Genomic DNA, 6746 nt, shown 5'->3' with positions numbered 1-6746 from the left:
GTCAATTTTGTTTAATCAACTATTCATTTCATCGAATCTTTGTATTGTTTTTAAATTATCTATTTCATTGATTCAGGTCACGATCTTAATTATTTCTTTCTACTTGTTTTGTAATTGGTTTGTTTTTCTTTATTAAAGGACTTTGAGAAGAACCATTAGGTTGTTTGAAATGTTCTAATTTTTCTATATAGGCATTCATAGCTATAAACTTTTCTCTCAGAACAACTTTCAGAGTGTCTTAGAGGTAGTGGTATGTTCTGTCACTATACTCATTTGATTTTAAGAGTTTTTAAATTTCTACCCTGATTTCTTCTATCACACATTAATAATTTAAAAATGCATCGTTCAATCTCCATGTGTTTATAGAGTTTCTGTATTTGGTGTGTGTGTGTGTGTGTGTGTGTGTGTGTTGATTTCCAGTGCCATTCCATTATGAACAGATAAAATGCAAAGAATAATATAAATTTTTGTGATTATTAAGAATTGCTGGGCTGGGGTTGTGGCTCAAGCGGTAGCGCGCTCACCTGGCATGCATACGGCCTGGGTTGGATCCTCAGCACCATGTACAAACCAAGATGTTGTGTCTCCCGAAAACTAAAAAATAAATATTGAAATTCTCTCTCTCTCTCTCTCTCTCTCTCTCTCTCTCTCTCTTTAAAAAAAAAAAAAAAGAAGAATTGCTTTGTGGCCAGGTTCCAGTAGCATCTGAGAAAAAAGTGAGTCAGCTCATGAGATATTCTATACATATCTCTTATGTCTATTTGATTTGTGATATTTTTTAGGTCTAAAGAGTCTTGACTCAGTTTAACTAAGTCTGGGCAACATATCTGTTGGTGAAAGAAGTGTGTTGAAATAATGCAGTATTATTGTACTAAGGTCTATCTGAAGCTTTCTGTTGAGTAGTACGTGTTTTATGTAATTATATACACTGATATTTGGGGCATAAATATCTTGTATCGTTATATCTTTTTGTTGGATTGTTTCTCTAACCAGTTCAAAGTTACTTTCTTCATTTCTTCTGGTTGATTTTGTCTTTATGTCTGCTTTGTTGGATATGAGAGTAGCTATTCCTGATTGTTTTCAGGGTCCACTTGTATGAAATATTATTTTTATCCTTTAATTTTCATCACCTTGTGCCATATTTTGATATCTTTGCCTATAAGGTGAGTCTCTTATCAACATATTTGAGTCTTGGTTTTTTTAATTGATTCTATCAGCCTATGTCTTTAATTGGGGAGTGGGGACCACTTACATTCAGTGTTATGATAGAGAGATTTATAAATTCCTACCATTTTGATTGATTTCTGATGTTTAATTTGGTTATGGTTCTCATTGTTTAGCCACTCTTCAAATGAGATTTGTCTATTTTTCAGTTCTGGAGTTTGTTTTATTTCAGTATTTTTCTTTGCTTTTTGGAGTATTTTTAAAGTATTTTCTGTAATGCCAGTTTATGGCTCTTTTAGTTTCTGCTTATCTTAAAAGGTTTTCTAAATTTCTTCTTAAAATCTATAGGATAGTTTTGCTGGATACAGCAATCTGGGTAAATAGTTATTCTCACTCAGTGTTTATAAAACATCATTACAAGACCTTTAGATTTTAGTGTTTGTGCTGAGAAATCAAAAGTAATTCTGATTGGTTAGCCTCTAATTAGTAAACTAATATTTATCTTGAGATTTTTAAAATGCTATTCTTGTTCTTTATGCTAGGTATTTTAATTATAATGTGTCATGGAGAGGTTCTTTTTTTTAATCTTGCCTTATTGAGGGTTTGAATTCCTCCTATATATAGATATCCATCTCATTCCCAAGTTATGAAAAAAAAATTATTATGAAGAAGTTATCCATGCCATTCATATTCATCTCATAGCCCTCTCCAATTCCAATGATTGTTAAATTTGAATTCTTCATGTTGTCCCAGAGATTTTTCATATTCTCATGGCTATTTATTTGGTTTTCTTTAATACTGTCTTAATGTTCAAGGCCAGTGGCTTTGTCTTCCAGCTCTGACATTCTGTTTTCCTCTATAAGAGAGACATTCCACTAAACATTTGATTTATTATACTTTTCATTTATAAGATTATTGTTTGGTTCTTTTTCACCATCTTTATCTACTTATTGAATTTTTCACTCATGTCCTGTTTTTCTATGTTCTTTTTAAATTAATGATCATTTTAAATAATTCTTTATCTGGTATTTCATCTAATTCAGTATCTTTAAAGTCAGTTTTTGGTGAATTCTGAACCTTAGCAGGTGTCTTGTTGCCTTAGTTTTTTATATTTCTTATATTCTTCTGTTGGGTTTTGTGAACCTGTTGGGATGGATTTCGCTTCCACTTTTATGTGGACTTTTTTAGGGTATAGCCTTCTGTTAGCAAAGAATTCTGGAATATCAGATTGTTGTGAATTTTTCAATGTATTTCCAAGTGAGTTTTGTAGTATGGTTTCCCTGCTATTTCTTTAGTGAAAATTAATGTGCTTTGATACAGTTTGTATTGTGTCAGAGCTAGAGGATTCCACTTTCCCTGTAAGCCTCACAGAGTAGGGTTCTTCATGTAGCTCTTGCAGTTGTGTTCTATATAGCAGGTCATGCAGTACATTCTCAGTGATTGATCTTCTTCACTTAACAACTCTATGTATTATAAGAGGGCATGGGATCAATCTAGATTGAGACCCTTCATGTACATGGTGTTCATGTCTATCTGCTAATTCTCTTGTTTTTGCCATAGGAATGGATGTTCATGTGTGGGATGGGGTGGGTGCCCACAGCTATTTCTACTTGAACCCTGATTATTGGTTATGGGTTTTTGTCTTTCTTACTCCATATATTAAAATATTACTGAAGTTTGAATGTGGTTAGTTTGAGCAAGGTGTGCTGTCTCTTGGCTGGGTTTTTGGATATAGCTAAGTAGAGGAGTCTCTACCCTGTGAACTCACTACTACTACTTCCAGTAGATTCCTAGCACCTCACAGAAAAGGGGAAACAAACAATGGCAGTGAACAATAAACAGCATTGAAATAAATGCTCAGTTCCTACTATGACATCTACAACACTATAACACAAAAACTGGAATGGCAGGATCAGCAATTGTCAGTGGTAATAACAATAAATAGCTGTGAATTAGATCTGGCATTAAAGTAAATAGTAGGTGTTAATTATGTCATCCACGGCACTAATAAACACAATACTAATGGTTGGAGCAGGAAATGTACAAACCAAATAGTTCTAAAAGAAGGTAAAATACAGTTCATTAAGAGAAAACAAATTGTGATAAGAAGGTAAAAGAAAGTTTAGGATGTTCAAAACATGAACATAAGAGATGTAAAATTATGGCTATAAATAAGAAGAAAAATAAATAAAGGGAACAAAATAATTTAATAGGGAAAGAGAGAATGAGAAATTTGCTATTAGAGGGAAAGAGAGAAAAGAGAAACAAAGAAGAGACAAAGAGAAACAAAAGCAAAAATAAGAAACCTATCCCTCAAAAGATAAAAACCAAGAAATCTCCAAACTTTTAAAAAAAGGACTAAAGTAAGAAAAACCATCTCATTCACAATAACATAAAAAATACTTGAGAATTAATCTAGCCAAGGATAAAAGAGTTGTACAATTAAAATTATAGAACACTGAAGAAAGAAACTGAAGAACTTAGAAGATGGATAGACATCTCATGTTCTTGGATAGACAAATTAATATTGTCAAAATAGCCATATGACATGGCAATATACAGATTCAGTGCAATCCCCATCAAAATACCAATGACATTTTTGGCAGAATTAGAAAGAACAACCCTTTAATTCATTTGTAAGAATAAGAGACCCAGAATAGCCAAAGCAATACTAATCAAGAAAAGGAAAGCAGGAGGCATCACAATACCTGATCTGAAATTATACTACAGGAACAAAAAAGAGTATGGTATTGGCATCAAAATAGACATGAAGACAAATGGAATCTACTAGAAGACATAGAGACAAATCCACATACCTATAGTCATCTGATAGTTGACAAAGTTGCCAAAAATATATTTTGGAGAAAAGACAGCTTTTTAAACAAATAGTGCTGGGAAAACTGAATAACAAGATAGGTAGAAAAATGAAACTAGACCCGTATCTCTCACCCTGAACAAAATTCAAATAGAAATGGATCAAAGACTTAATAATTAGAGAAACCTTGGTGAAGAACTTTCTGTAGAAAGCCTTTGATGTGTTCCAATATAAATAAAGCAAATGCAGGTTCCTTTCTTTGTTAGAAGCTGGACCCATCTGGTAAGCTTTGAGGGTCCATCTCTGCCCAATCTTTGAAACTACGTTCTGTATTCTGTGGTTATTTCATCGTACTACTTTTCTTAGCTTTTATTTCTCAGCAAACCATTCCACCAAATGGAAAATCATTCCCTCCCCCATAATGGACATGGGGGATAAGTCAACACTCTATCATATAGATGCTGGTACTGACTTTCTTAACAAAACCCTCAAAACACAAGAAATAAAACCAAGAATCAATAAGTTGGATGCCATCAAACTAAAAAGCTTCTCCACAGCAAAGGAAATTATTAAGAGCATGAAGAAAGAGCCTACAGAATGGGGGGAAATCTTGGCCAGCTACTCCTCCAATACAGGATTAATATCCAGAATATACAAATAACTCAAAAAAACTTAACTCCAAAACCACAAATAACCCAATCAATAAATATAACTAAATCAATAAATAAAAGAACTAAACAGAATCTTCTCAAAAGAAGAATTGCAAAAGACCAACACATATATGAAAAACGATATGAAAAAAATGTTCAACATCTCTAACAATCAGGGAAATGCAAATCAAACCTACAGTAAGATTTTATCTCACTCCAGTCAGATTAATCAAGAATACAAATAATAATAAATGCTCATGAGGTTTTGGGGAGAAAGGAATACTGATACATTGTTGGTGCGACAGCAGACTAGTACAACCATTCTTGAAAGCAGTATGGAGATTCCTCAAAAAACTAATGGAATCACCATATGACCTTGCTTTCCCATTCCTGGGTCTTTTCTCAAAAAATGTAAAATCAACATACTACAGTGACACATAAATGTTTATAGCAGCACAATTCACAATAGCTTAAATTATAGAATCAACCAGGGTGTTCAACAGTAGATAAATGGATTAAGAAATTGTGATGTGTGTGTACAGATAAATGGATTAGATAAATGGATTATGAAATTGTGATATATATGTGTGCGTGTACACACACATAATGGAGTTCTACTCAGCTGTGAAAAAAAAATTGCCATTTGCTGATAAATGGATGCAAATGGAGAATATCATACTATGTGAAATAAGCCAAACTCAGAAACTCAAAGGTCAAATGTTTTCTCTCATATACAGAAGCTATAGTAAAATAAAGGAAAAGGGAAGGGAAGGATAGGATATGATAAAGAGAAGATCAGTAATGTAGAAGGAGATTGAGAGACAGAGTGGAGGGATGGGAAAGGGGAGGCAATGCAAAATGTGTTCTTTAAAAAGTCATGGTATGTGCATATATTAGAACCAATCAAATATATACAAATAGATGAGCAAAAGGAAGTGTAATACAGGAAGGAGAATGGGGGAGTGGAGGGAGAACAGGAGAAAAGAGCAGGAAAGAAAAGAAGGGAGGAATTTTACTGAAGTCAAATTCCATGCATATATGAATTTGTTAGGATGAATCAAATTACAAAGTACAACTATAAAGCTCTAATAAAACTAACTAAATGTTACAAATTTTTTTAAAAATGGGGAAAACCCCAAATGAGTGTGTGTTTATATATTCATGAACTGATCAGCACAGCAAAACCACCACCAAAAAAAAAAGAAAAAGAAAAAGAAAAAATTCTCAATGAAAAATGAAAGTGTTGTCTCTGCTGAGGTGGTCGAAACTGTCAACAAGGGTGGATGTCCATTGCCTATACCAGATGCCCTTCTGTTTCTTCTAGAGCTGTGTACTGTTGGAAATAGGGAGGTGTTGCAAGAAATGAAACATGTGCTTGGAAGTGGGTGGGCAAGGCACACCTTACTTCTGTCAGAAGGGCATGCTACCTAACCTGGCTAGCAAGATGTGCCTGGGTGGGTAGTCCACCTGCTTCTATCCCTAACACAGCACTCCCCAGTATGCCTGCCCCAATTTTAAAATTAGCCAATCGAATAGACAGCTACACAGAGCTCCTCCATCAGGGCAAAGGGAAGGGATACAGTTAGACATTTCTAAGGTTAAATACAATATTCTGAAGATAAACCAGCTTACTTTCTTTTTCTCAAAGTACCCCTTAGAGAGAGCATGACCTGAAGGTTTCAAACCTTTACTCTTTTTGTGTTGCTCACTGAGCTGCCAGCTGGAACGGCTTAGAGCTGAAGTTGGTTGAAATAGTTCAGTTTTCCTTCTCACCAGTATATTGTAGGAAGGAATATAAAATACTGTTAATTGGAATTTTGTCTGGACAGAGAAGATCAATGTACTCCCAGGGTGAGATTTCTGCAGAGTTCTTAAGTCCTGAATGGATTTTTGAAAAAAGATCCAATGATATGTTGTTTATAAGACATGCTCATGAAATCTAAGGACATACAGGATAAAAGTGAATGGACATAAAGTGATATTTCATGAAAAGATAACCAAAAGAGAAAAAGGGAAGCTATTCTATTAGCAGAAAAAATAGATTTTAAGTAAAAAAAAAAAAAACTACCAAAAGAGACCCCCCCCCCAAAAAAAAAGATATTGCCTAATTATGAAAG

The sequence above is a fragment of the Marmota marmota genome, unplaced genomic scaffold (genome assembly GCF_001458135.2).
Source record: "Marmota marmota marmota unplaced genomic scaffold, marMar, whole genome shotgun sequence".
Lineage (NCBI taxonomy): Eukaryota > Metazoa > Chordata > Mammalia > Rodentia > Sciuridae > Marmota > Marmota marmota.
The sequence above is the reverse complement of the archived record's forward strand: the minus strand, read 5'-3'. Positions refer to the sequence as shown.